Here is a 13,750-nt window from a genome sequence, read left to right as displayed (position 1 = left end):
CCAGCATCACTCTGTCACTGGGATGGGACACAGGGACCAGCATCACTCTGTCACTGGGGTGGGATGCATGCCAGCATGCCAGGAGCTTTCCCAGGAAGAGAAGAGCTGCTCCCATCCAGCACCTGCACCCTGGGGCACCTTTGTGTCCCGTGGTGCCCGGGGATGGTGCTGGAGCTGGGACCTGCCCCGATGACCTCTGGATCCCCAGGTTTGGGCAGCCACAAGAGGTTTCCCTTGGGAGGGACCTGCTGCCTCCTCCTCTTCCTCCTCCTCACCCCTCCCAGAATCTTGTCACAGCCCCTGGGTGACCTGCCGTGGCACCGTGCCTGTGGAAAGCTGCAAACCCGACCCTCAGCTGCCAAAACACCGTCAGAAAAATCAGGAAATCAGGTGCAAATGGCAAGAGGAGATTAACGGGAGAGGAGCGATTGAATCAGGGGCCATTAACAGATTAAATCATTACACGGAATCAGATCAGTGCACAAATAATATGAATAATAAACGTGGCTCAGGGGCAGCAGCTCCTGCTTCCAATTTATCTCAACCAGAAGGCGAGGGCTGGTGACTGCACCACCCACGTGGTCCAGGGACAGAGGACACATGGAAGAGCTCCGGGGTTGGGGACAAGAGCACCAGATGTGCCAGTGTGACCCTGCCCCTTTCTGCCGGTCCTTTTTGGGGTCCAGGCTCACCCCACCAGCATCCTGCTCACCCCAATGAGGCCTTGCAGCCTCCACAGCCCCAGCAGCCCTGCAGGGACTGCCCTGAGCCACTCTCCTCATCCAGCCTTTCCTTCTCCTCCCAATCTCCTTCCCGGTTGTATTTCCTTCCCTGTCCAGGTTCCCCTCTGGAGAAGGGGAGCAGCCACCTCCCTGCTCTGCTCCAAAAGGTTCAAAAGCAGTGGAGACACGTCAATAAAAGACTCCAAACAAAGGGAAAATGTCTTTTCTCCCCAAGTTCATTTCATTTCCGTCACCAAAAATCCCAAGGAATGGGAAACAAAGCCTGAGCAGCCTCTTCATGGGCACGGGGAGGGGGTTGAGTCCTCCCTCGGCTGCCACAGGGTTAACTCACATCTCAGCGCCATCACGTTTATTCTGCCGGTGAATCCTTTCTTCCCTAAATTCCTGCTTGCCCAGAAAGGCTGGAGAAAGTCTGAGCTGCTGCGACAACACCTGGGAACAAGTATTATTATGTGGTGTGACAAGGTTTGATGAATTCCTGTGTGCCTGGGGGAAGGGACTAAGTAGGTGAATGAAGTGCGAATATTCTCCGTGACAATCAATACCCTCGATTGAGCCGTCTCCGCAGATGTGACATTTGGAGTTCACTTCCTTGGATGGACTAACAGGATTTATGTCCTCGGGAAGAGGAGGCAGCAGGGAGTGAAGGGCTGGAAGTGGCTGGCACGGCGTGGGCACAGGGTTGGGGTGGGGTGATGGGTTTGGCGTGATGGGTTGGGATCATTGGTTGGGGTTATGGAATGGGGGTGATGGGACTGGAATGACAGGTTTGGGATGAAGAGCTGGGGTTGTGGGTTGGGAATATGGAGCTGGGGTGGTGGATTTGGGGTAATGAGTTTGGGATGATTGGCTGGGAATATGGAACTGGAATGATGGGTTGGGCTGAAGAACTGGGGGGATTGGCTTGGGCTGTAGAACTGGGGTTTGGATCATGGGTTGGGGTGACGGAGATGGAGAGACGGATCTGCGGTGCCCTGTTGGGGTGATGGGGGTTTGGATGTGGGTTGGGATAATGGTTTGGGGTGATGGTTTGGGGGGGTGGAGCTGGCGCCGCAGACTTTGCAGAGAGGTCTTTTCCAGGGTGAGGGGGCGCCTGGCCCTCATTCTGGAATTGCAGCCGGTAAAAGGGAAAGAGGAAACTGGAGCAGGGGCACCGCCACATGCCCAGCCTGCGGTGGTGGGAGCCATTTCCCACGGGATCCCGCCCCGCCATCCCCACGGATCCCCCCAGCCGCCATCCCAGGAGCCCTGGCTGTCGTTGCTTCAGCCTCACCCTGCCGGGACTCACGGCCCCTCGCCCCAGGTGCCCCCACGCCCCGCCGCCTGCCGCGGCTCCGGGATTCCCGTCACATCCCGCAGCCCCGGAGCTGCTGCCTCATGCCCAGCACGGCCATTTGTTTGTGCTGGTTTCAGGCAGACTGATGGTTTTAATGGCACATAATCATTTTTCAGGAGTCATTTGATGCCACTAATCATGGCTGTGATCCGGCACGCCGGGATGTGTAATGACAACGCTGAACAGGAAAAATGGCACTCGGATCCTCCGCTCTTCCCGCTCTAATCTATATTTTACCACATCTTTCTACCTAATGATACTTATAACTGTTAATAAATGACTACTTAGGCACTTCCTTTTTATTTTTTTTTGTGGCAGTGGGTGATAAAATAATTCTGGATTAAAATATCAGGATGGGAAAGGGAAGTGGGGGGTCAAGCGTTTGCCTGGGCTTTGGAAGGACCTCACGTGGTGGGAAGTTCGGAGAGGCTTTCGCTGCTCAGAACTTTATGGCCTCTGGGTTAAAATAACAACTGCTAAAAAAGAAGAAAAAAAGGTAAAAGAAACCGTTTTTTGATGCAAAAATCCTTGCTGCAGGAAGAGGATCCTCCTGGCCAGGTGCCCAATGTCTTCAGGATGAATTATCGTGCCGTTCCTCACACTCCAACTCAGTTCACGGCAAAATTAAAGAGAATCAGGCAATTAAAAAAAATATATAATTTTCTTAATATGTTGTCTTCCCTGAGCTACTAAAAGCCAGGGATGTCAGACAGGGAATGAACTCGGATGGAGCACTGAGAGTTCCCTTCCCTTCCCTTCCCTTCCCTTCCCTTCCCTTCCCTTCCCTTCCCTTCCCATCCTGGGATCCCTCTGAAGATGTAAATCTTAGAGTTTTCTCTTTTTTTATTCCCCTTATTTTTTTTTCCTCCTTTCCCTCTTTTTTTCCCCTGTCTTTTTCCTCTTTTCCCCCCTCTTCTTCCTCTTTTTTCCCTCTCTCCCTCCTCAGAAGCAGCAAATCACTTTGATGGCAGGAGCGAGGTCCTTCACCACTACATGGAGTCACCCAGTCCCCTCTATCCATCATCCTTAACTGATTAGAATGCAATTACTCATGGATTCCTCCTCATTATTCACAGCCCCAGTACTCAGGATAAGGATTCCCTGGGATAAGGTTTCCCCAGGATGAGGATTCCTCCTGGATGCTCAGGGAGATCCCAGGCAAAGCCCATCCTTGGGGCGCATCCATCCTGGTGATCCCGGATCTCTGCTGGCACAGGTTGGACGGGGCTTGGAGCAACCCGGGACAGCGGGAGATGTCCCTGCCCATGGCAGGGGGTGGCATGGGATGAGCTTTAAGGTCTCTTCCAACCCCAAACCGTTCCATGATTCCACGATCACTCATCTTGCTCCATCAGCAGAGGCAGCGTCTGGGTGAGGGGACGACCCCTGGGACTCCCTGGAGCTCATTCCCAGCCCTTCTCCCCCTGCTCCCGCCCTGTCTCTGCCCTCAGAGCTCCCTGAGAGGTTTTCCTTCTGCAAAGGAACAGAGCAAAGTGCTGCTGCTCCTCTGTCCCGGTCACTGGCGCTTGGATTATCCCATCAATCACGGAGCAGTGCCGGCGGTGGCAGCAGCCAGGCAGGCTCGGAGGGGGATGGATCCTTGGTGGTGCAGGAGAGATGGATCCAGCCTCAGCATCCCACCTGGACTGGGAAAACCTCCCCAAAACCTCCCAGGGGACTGGGCATCCCAGCCTGGATCCCTGCTGGCCTCAGGGCAGGGCTCCAGTGGCACATCCCAGTGGCACTGCCAGGTCCCCTCCCAAAACACATGGCTCTCACCCAGGATGGCCGTCCCGTAGCTGGGAAATCCCCTTTGGTTTTCCCTCCTTTTCCTCCCTTAGAGGCAATTTGGCCATGCAAAGTTGTCCCAGGTACCTGCACATCCCACAACCCCCCGGCCGAAGCCCTGGAGCATCCCAGGATTGCCCCAGGACTGTTCCCGGGGCCAGGTGCTGGCAGCTGGCCCAGCCCCGCCGCCTCCCGGCTGTCAGCTCAGGAATATCCCGGTGGATCCAGGGGCACGGGGCTGTTTGGCCACCTCAGAGCCCGGCTGGGCTCTCGGCCACGGAGCGGCATCCGTCGGCCTCGCCATCTGCTCTGCGCTGCAAACGTGTGGGGACGAAGCGAGTGTCTCCTGTGCTCATCCTCCAGGATGGTGGCAACTGGATTCATGTCCCTGGAAGAGCTGGCACGTGGTTCTGTGTGCCCCTGCCCACCCCAAAACTTGGCACTGCTGCCCCGGTGCTGGGTGCTCCCCATCTTTCCCCTGTGCCCTTTCAGGACGTGTCACTGTCCCCACCGCTGGCAGCATCGTGGCTCTGCTGGGAAACATCTTCCCTATTATTTAAAGTGTAGGCACAGAATATTTTCAGCTCTTTTGTGTTTTTTTTTTTTTTTTTGGTGTGTTATTTTTTAAAAAACTCTGTTTTTAGCATGTTTCCCTCCCCTGGGAAAGTGGCAAGAGGTGTTCCCACCAGGGGGACGGGGACAGGGACATGTAGGACCCATCAGCAACCGGTGACGAGGAGGTTGGAGGGTGACAGTAACTCCAACCCTAATAAATCATGGTGACACCTTTACACGGGGCCACATCACATCTCAGGAGCCACCTAATTAAAAACTGGAACAAAACAGGACAAGAAAATAACTTAATTTGGGTGTCTCTGCCTTGCTCACCTGGGGACAGCTCTCTGTGGGGGGAGGGTTTGTTTGATCCTAATTAGGCTCCAGTTTGGAACAGGGATGGGGACAGGTGGCTGTCCTGGTGATCTGGGACACTGTGACCCCGCAGAGGGGGCTGCTGGCCCCAGGGGTATTTTTTCCACTCATTCTTTTCTTTTTAATCCAACCTTCCAACTGGACCCAAAGGGGCCGTTTATAGCCCTGCCAGGACCTTGGAGTGTCACCAACAGGTTTTTGGGGAGTGGGATGCTCCGGATGAATGGGTGGAGCTGGCACAGGGCTTGGGGACATCATGGCACAGGGACTGGCACTGTGGCACAGGGCTTGGGGCATCTTGAAGCTGAGCTTGGGGACATTGTGGCACAGGGCTTGGGGACTTCATGGGACAGGACTTGGATTAAAGCACAAATTCCTGCCTGGCTTTGCTGGTTCTCATCCCAACTTGTTCTACAATTTCCCAGTGGGAGGAAAAATTTCCATAATGGGCCCCTGGGGAATGGCTGGAGAAGGATCCCAAACATCCCTGATCAGCCCCTTCTGCCACAGTTATCTCCTGCTTTTCTTCTCCCAAGGAAAATTAAACCATCAATGGGATCGGGGAGCTCCAGCGTCGCCCCGGTAATTTTTCCTAATTGCCCAGGAAGTGGAGGGTAAAGGCACCCGGCCCCCTCAAAGGGAATGTGGGATCTGCCTCTGGAGGAGCAGGGAAGGGAGACGGGAAGCACCAGCCTCTCTCCAGTGAGGAGAACACAAACCCTTTCATGTGGCGCCGTGGAAAGGGAACGAAAGTCTCCTGGAATATCCCTGGGAGACCATCCAGCCCTGCCCCTGTGATCCCCGTTTTGTGACAAAGCTTTGGGGCAGCTTTGGAGAGGAGAATTCCAGGGATGTGGGCACAGCTGCCTGCTGCTGGCTGCTGCTTCTGCCGATGGATGGGGAATTCCTGGCATGTGCCCGGTTGTCCCAGCATCTCCCGGCATGACACAGCATTTCCCAGCATCTCCTGGCACATCCCGGCACGTCCCAGCACGTCCCAGGGGTCCCAGGGTGATTCCCACATCCCAGTGCTGCCCGGGCAGGCCCCAGGGCTCGCCCAGACTTCCCTTTCCAGTGATTTAGTTTCGGGGTGCAGGGAATGTGGCTCCTTTTGGGATGGCGCTGAGAGCATCCCGAGCACTTGGTGCCATCCTCAGCCCCACGTGGCCACGGCTGCTGATCCCAGCCAGCAGCTCCGGAAAATCTCCAGGAATTGTCCTCAGGGTTGGGTGATTTTCTGCTGGTTTGGAGCGGAGCCACGAGCCTGGGATCGGAGGTGCTCGAACGAGTGATTTTCCGTGTAGATCATTCCCTAATTAAACCACATCCTGAGTGGCTGCGTGTGAGCAGGGAGCGCCGGGAAGGCGACAGCTCCCGGGGATGTGGGATGTGCCCCCGCCAGTCCCACACTGGTCCCTGCCAAGCCTGGAGCTGGTCCAGTCTCCCTGATGGAAAACTGGAGTCTGGCTGCCATGGCCATATGAAGAAGAAGCAGGGATGGAGCAGAGCCAGCCCCGACCCTTGCACAACTGGAAAATCCCCTCGAGTTTCCATCCTTCCCATTAAAACCAGTCGCTTCCTGCAGGAGCATCGCTGGCTGCTCCGGGCAAACCCTGGAAATGGGTGGATGTGCAGGAAGAGGGATGAGTCCATGCAAACCCCCGGAGGGTGGAGGAGCTTTATCAGCCCTGCTCCTTCCTGGGAGGTGAAGCTGTGGCTGCCAGCCCCAGGCGTCCCCATCCCTGTCCCCTGTCCCACCCCAAAGTCCTTGGAACTTCAGGCCCCCACAGGTGTCTCCCACTCCCACCCACCCTTTGCTGGGGGGCCAGGGCACGACCTCAGCGGTGCAGGGACACGTCCCTGCTGGAGATGCCACCGAGGCGCTGCGTGTCTCCATTGCGATGTCCCCAAGGGGTGGGGACAGGGGTCAGGTGAGGGACACGACGTTCCTGGGCTCACGGAGCATCCTCCGCAGCCGCCGGCGCGGAGCCAGGCGCACGGAGGAAGGGGCTGCACGGGAGGAATATTTTTAGCTTTCTCATTAACCGAGTCCTTTCAAATTAGCCTTCCATTAACCTCAAAGCGCAATGAAAGCGCTGCAAAGCGAGCGTGGGATTTTTTCCCCTTCCCTTTCAGGGCTTAAGGCTCCTGCGGAATATCAAGGTTTTCCTGATTAGCGTCACATCTGCCTTGAAGCTCTAATGAAGGGAAGTTGTGTCAGGGGCAACTTTTGGGAAGAGCTGGGCCTGTGGCAGTGGGGTTGAGGCAGCTCCTGCAGTGTGGGACCCCCTGCCCAGCCCTTCTGCAAGGATCCATCGGGATCCTCCAGGAATTGGCACCTCCATGCCCATTCTGGAGGTGCCCGAGGTCAGGGTGATCCACTAAACAACGGAGAATCATCACAGCAGTGCTCGAAGCTGCCCAGGTGCTTCCTTGTTGGCACCGGCTCTTCCCATCCCCACACTGGGATTTTCCCTTGGTTTTGGGGGTGCTGCTTTGCGGCTGAACATTCATCTGGGTACTGGAAGGCTGGGAGAGCTGGTTTGACACCCCTCTGGCTCCGGTGTCCTCCAGTGTGGTCTTGGGTGGGATGGGATGGAGATGAGGGGAGGGAGATGGAGGAAGGAGGGAGGTGGAGGGATAGAGATGGAATGAGGATGAAGAAGGGATAGAAATAGAAGGAGGGTGAAGATGAAGAGAGAGAGATGATGGAGATGGAGATGGTGGAGACGTGGATGGAGGAAGGAAGGAGGCAGAGGAGGGATGGAGCAGAGCCTGGGACAGGATTGCTTCCAGTGCAGCAGCTCCTGGTCCTGTTCCCTGCCATGCGTGGGGCTGCTCCGGGCTCAGGGGACCCTCCCCAGCTCCGAACCCACCTACGGAGCCAGACCGGGAACCCAGGGCACTGGGATGCTCCGGGCCAGCCCCTTGGGATCCCCCAAATCCTGCCTGTCCCCCGCACACCGGGATCCAGCACATCCTGAGCCGCCTCTGACGAGAGGCCGCGTGTGCAGCACTCACACACCCAGGGCTGATTTCCATTAAAGTGGAAAGCAGAAATAACGGGAACATCAAAGGGAAATTGGAAAGACAGAGGGAAAAAAAAACCAAACCGGGGCGGAGGAACGGGAGACGGAGGAGAAGAAAGGGAAGGAGCTGCTCCGCGCCGGCGCCTGTCCTGCAAATTGGAAGAGCTGCTCGGAGGTGTCCACAGGCGACCCTGCCAAATCAATTGATTTCATCTCTGGGCACAGAGGCCTTTTTTTATTTCACACCAATTTTCACGGGCAGCGTCGGATGAAAATGGCAGAGACGCCGAGAAGGGGGAGTGGCGGGGGAGCGGAGGGGGACAGGAGGGACCGGCTGGTGACAAAAAGAGGACGAGGGGAGGGAAATTCTGCTGCCAGGAGGTGCCTGGGGATGACCCCCTGCTGTCCCCCGCTGTCCCCCGCTGCCCACCACGTCTCCAGTCCTTCCCCACCTCCCCCTGGGGACCCAGCGCGGGGCATTCGCATCCCCCTCCCCACCTGGGACACGGGAATGAGGGCGAAGCCCCGAATCCCGGCAGTTTTCCCGAGGTGTGGTGGGAGCATCCCGGTTCCTCTCTCTCCCGCACGCAGCCGGAGACTCAGGCAGAGAAAAATACCCGCTGACATCAAGGTTATGTAGTCCTGGGCTGACAAGATGGATTATCTCCCGCAATCCATCATTTCTCTGGCTCCTATTGCAGTTTTCCTTTTGCTCTTTCTCTTCCCCCTTTTTCCTTCCCTCTCCTTTTTTTTTTTTTTTTTTTTTTTTTTTTTTTTTTTTTTTTTTTTTTTCTTTTTATGAGCAGAAAACGATTTTAGCAACCGTAATAGCCACGGCTGGAGGCAGGAATGGGAATCCATCATTTATTTGGCGGGGTTGGATAATAAGTAAGCCCAGGCCTAAATCCCATGACCTTGAGAATTAAATAATAACAATAATAACACTAATGAAATCCCACGGAACTTCCCACTCACAGCAGCCCCTCTCCCGCCTTGGCAGGTGGAAAAGGGCTGGGATTATTTTTCCAGTAATGAGGGTTGTGAGAGCTCCCATGGAAACGCTGCAGATGAAGGGATGGGGGCTTTGTCCTCCCTCCCTCCCCCTGCCCTTCCCGGGCCCCCTCGGGTGGCACTGCCAGCAGCGGGAAGGCCCCGGGCTGTGGGGATGGGGGCACTGAAACATTTCCCTCTGTGCTTCATTTTGACATTTCCCAAGGAAAATTTCCCTGCCCCTTGTCGCACACCGGCATCTTGCTTTGAAATCCAGGATCTCCAACCTGTGACAAAAACCCAGAGACAGGGAGTCAAAACATTTCCCCTGCCTTGACTCCCCAATTCCCCTTTTCCTCCCCTCTCCCCAGGGATTGGGGTCCCAGGCCAATGCTGGCATCCCTGGGCAGGTGCAGACCCCCGACATTTGGACTCTCTGATCCTCACGGATCCCTTCCCGCTGGAGCTGCTCCATGGTGCTCTTTGCAGCCTTATGGCGCCTTCAGGGAACAGCGAGGCCCGAGCCAGACCGGCAGCGTGGAAAATGGAGAGGGAAAGTCAACTCATCGCTTAAAGATGGGAATAACTCCCTCGGCGTGACGCTGTGCAGCTCTGGTGGAGTGCAGGAGTGGCAGGGACCGGTGGCACGGGACGCCCTCGGGGTGGCAGGGCTGGTGCGGCCGCCCAGACCATGTCGGTGCCTCAGGGGTGAGAGGATGGAAAGGTGAGGAGAATTCCCGTCTTTCCCGCACTGCCCAGACCCCAGCCCGGTGCAGGAACGCTCCGGAGGGGCTGGGATGGGGGCAGGAGGGTGAGTGGCACAAGGGTGGCGTGGTGGCAGCGCATGGGTGGCAGTGGCTCTGTGGTGTGAGCTCTGGGACCGTGCCCTGGCGAGACCCAAAGGAGCTCCAGGGAACTTTTGCAAAGACAAATGTGAATTTCGGGAATGCGGGAGTTTTCCTTCCTGCAGCCGGAGCAGTGATGGAGCGCAGCCACTGCCAGGGGGTTTATTCCGTCTGGTCTCCAGGGGCGGAATCCTCAGGGTGTTCAGGCTGTCACATCAGGGTGTTCAGGGCGTCACATCAGCCCCGTGTCTCCCCAGGCTGGTCGGGGACCCTCGGCATTCCAGGGACAGCAGCTGCTGCCGGGGGTGGCCAGACCCGCTCGGTCCCCGCGGCTCCTCCCGCTGATGAAGCCATTAAAAATCTACCAAACGTGCGAAATTAAACAGGGCTTTTGCACGCCTTGAACGAGGCTCTGCCGGAGCCCCGGGGCGCGTGTGCGGCCACCGAGGTTTTGGGGGCTGTGAGGAGGACGTGCACCCCCACTTCGGGGCTGAATATCCCCAATTTGGGCCTCAGCATTCCGTCTTGGCTTGGAGAGGGACTCAGAGCCCTGGAGCGGTGCTGGGGTGCCCCAGGAGAACCTCCAGTGGATTCTTCCAGATCCAGAGGCTCCTCTTCCTGGAGCAGGGGGCCTGGGAATAATGGCAGCGTGGGGAGCGGAGTGATTTGCTGCAGGTTTTGGGGTGCTGGGGTGGCAGCTGGCCCCCACTGGGACGATGGCTCTGTCAGTGCCCGGAGCCACCGCAGCCGCGGGGTGCCCGGCAGAGCCTCGAACGCTCCCCATTAATAACTCCCGGCTCCGGAGCGTTGTCGCTCGGTCGGGGGTTGCAATTACAGCGAGCCCCGGGGCTGGAGGCATCACCTCGCTCGGCTGCGCCGGCGGAGCCCCGGTGTCACCCGGGCTCACGGAGCGGGGACAGGAGCACACGCACCCGTCCTCTGCGGGGACCTGGGCTTAATTAATCTTCTGTCGAGCGGAGAAGTGGGAATGGTCCCGGAGGAAGCCGGGGAGATGATTGTGCTGGAGTGAGACAAAAGAGAACAGTTAGACTGTGACAGCTGATATTAAAATGACTACAACTCGCTTCACCCCCCAGTCAATGCATTATATTCCTTATAAATAATGGGATACTCCAGGTTAACTGTCTGTTGCTGCATTCCAATTGTTGATATTTAATTAGCTCTAAAATTAAAGTGTTCTTTTATTGCCCTATCGTTAAGGCTGCCTTACTTCTAATTGATTGAGATTGAAGTGCCTCCTCTCCCTCCCTCCGGGGGCGCGGCGCCGGGGCAGGTTTGGTGACAGCGTGTGACACCGGCAGGTGCGACAGGAGCAGAGCTCTGGGACACGTCCCCAGGGCGTGGGGGGGGGTCGGGGCTGGGAGGGAGGGGGACACTGTTTCCCCCAGCCCCTTCCCCAGTGCACCCGTGGGGGACATGGAGACATTCCCCGTGCTGGATCCGGCCCCTGCAGGTCCCAGTTCTCACTGGGATCGCCCCAAATTAATGAGGGCCCCTTTTCCCTGGCTCTTGGTGTAAATCCATCCCGACAGCGGGCTCAGGACCCTCCACACCTCACCCTCGTTGCCTTCATTGAAAACCACCCCAAAAACTAATCCTGGAGCAATCCAAGGAGGAATGAGGCACCAGAACTGAGCCTGCTCTGCCGGGCACCGCAGTGCCCAGGCGCCAGGGCAGGACCTGCTTCCTACATCTCAAAAATGGGAGGAATTAGGAGCCCTCTGATCACCCTGGGATGAAATTTCAGAGCCGGAGCTGGGCACCAGGAGCTCCTACAAAACCCCACCAGCTCCCTGCGAGCTCTTTAAAATCCCGATGCATAATTTAACTGGAGTGACTGAAACCAGGAATGTGGGAAACCCTCAGCCTCAGGCTGCGGGAGAACGCTCCCTGCTCCCCAGCATCCCAAATTCCTCTAGTTGCTCCATCCACATCCATCACGGCTGCGGGAGGTGAGGGGTTTTTTTTTGGCAGGGCCGTGCTCCAAACCCAAAGAAAATCCAGTGGAGTTTGTTGACTGCGGGTGCTCCTGGTCCCGCTCCCGCCTCATCCCGGTGCGGGGACCGCGGGATCCGGAATTTCTCGGTGCCTCTTTCATGTCAGAGCAGCGCCGAAGCGCTTGGGAGAGTTAATAATAGAATAGCAGCGGATTAAACAATGAATAATGGAGGAGAGTAATAGAGAGAATAAATAATATATTTACAGACTTGCAGTCCTGCTCCCCGGCGTGGGGCTGGCAGGGATGTCCCCGTGGCACAGCCGGTGCCAGGTCAGGGCTCGGGGCAATCTGGCAAAGCCAAACTTTGCCGGAGGGTGCCAGTCCCCGCGCTGGGTGACACGGGGACGTAACTGGGCAGCAGCTCCCAAAGTGGTGCTCCCGACCGGGGCTTGCAGGCAGAAATCCTCTCGTTGAGCCGTCTTTTCATGCTCCCTGGCTCCTGACGAACTCGATCTTGCTTGGCTCTAATCCCCAAACGCTCTAATGAGGGGTTGTTTTCCAAGCAATGCGCCGAGTGACAAGGACGGCTGCTCCTCGCCCCGCGCGGCTGGCACGGGCCCGGCGCCGGGGGACAGCAGGGTGGCACGGGGGTCCCTCGGCTGGCAGCGGGCTGGCGGCAGCGCGGGGCAGGTGTGGGGTGCCGGAGGATGGTGATTCCCGGGATCTGCTCCCGGGCACGCTCTGCTCGCTCCCCAGCTGCTCCCGTGTGCCGGCCACCAGCTGCTGCCGGGATGCTGGGGATGGTTGTGGCTCTCGCTGTGGCACAGGGCTGGCGTGGGGGGCCCTAATGAGCATCCCGGGCTGGGGTCCCCCCAGACCGTCCCTGGTGAGGGTCACGGTCCCCGCGCGAGGCGCAGGTGGCAGGCGGCAGCGGGACGGTGATGATGGATGGGGCTCGGCCGGTGGCAGCGCCGATGACACCGAGGGCTCCGGCTGATTTATCACTCACCGCGATGGGCCTGGAGGTTGGGAAGCTGGATGGGAGCCAGAGGCAGGGAGAGATTTCCTTGCGAGAGGGTGCGACCCCGGGGAACCACCCACGCTGCACTGGGCGCCCCAAAATATCGGGGGAGGGACACTCAGGGAGGGACTCCTGGTGCCCAGGGCTGGAACCACTCTGAGTCCTGGGTCTGGCAAAGGGCTTTGCCCCCTCAAATAGCCCCGGGGTGGGCTCTGCCTGCCCCGAGCGGACCCCTGCCTGTGCGTCCCCGCGTGTCCCTCCCGGCTCCGTGTCATTAATTCACCTGTCACAGGCTAACGTGGAGTCGGGATAATATTGATGTGGCCATTAGAGCGCGGGGACAACAAGGCACAGCGCCTGTGCCACCTGCAACGGGATCATCCCCACCTCTCCTCCGGGTGCCACACGCGGGTCCTCCCCTCCGTCACCTCCCGGGACCAGTGTTCCCACCCCCCCCGTGCCGCGGGTCCCGGTACCCGGGAGAGGAGGGAAAAACGCTGGGAGCCCTTAAAATAACACCCAACTGTTTAAGGATGTGAGATCCGTACTAAATCTCGGGGAAAAGGAGCAATTATCCTGTCAGAGAAGGTGATATAATTTTGGAGAGCTGGCTCCGCAGCTGTAATTTTTTTCCCAATCGTTTCTCCCCCGGAGGGATTTAGTGGCCAATTATCCATCAGGGAGCGGGAAGGTGCTGGCTGCCAGCTCGGGGTGCCGTGTGTCCTTTGCCATGTGCCATGTGCCCTGTCCTGTGTGCCATGTGCCGTGTCCTGTGCGCCATGTGCCGTGTCCTGTGTGCCGTGTGCCGTGTCCTGTGTGCCGTGTGCCGTGTCCTGTGTGCCATGTCCTGTGTGCCAGTGGGCTGCTCTGGAGAGGCTGCCCAGTGCCAGGACAAAGCGTGCTGGGGCTGCTGGGGCTGCTGGTCCTGTTTGGGTGCTGGCTCTGTTTTGGGGACTGGTCCTGGTGTGGGTGTTGGCACCGTTTTGGGTGCTGACACTGGGGTGGGTGCTTGCACTGGTTTGGACATTGGCACTGCTGTGGGTACTGGTTTGGGCACTGGCACTGGTTTGGGCACTGCCCCTGGTTCTGGCACTGCTGTGGGTACTGG

The sequence above is a fragment of the Corvus kubaryi genome, unplaced genomic scaffold, assembly GCF_017639235.1.
Source record: "Corvus kubaryi isolate FWS band 111438036 unplaced genomic scaffold, C.kubaryi_AGA036_p1.0 37272, whole genome shotgun sequence".
NCBI classification, from domain to species: domain Eukaryota; kingdom Metazoa; phylum Chordata; class Aves; order Passeriformes; family Corvidae; genus Corvus; species Corvus kubaryi.
The sequence above is the reverse complement of the archived record's forward strand: the minus strand, read 5'-3'. Positions refer to the sequence as shown.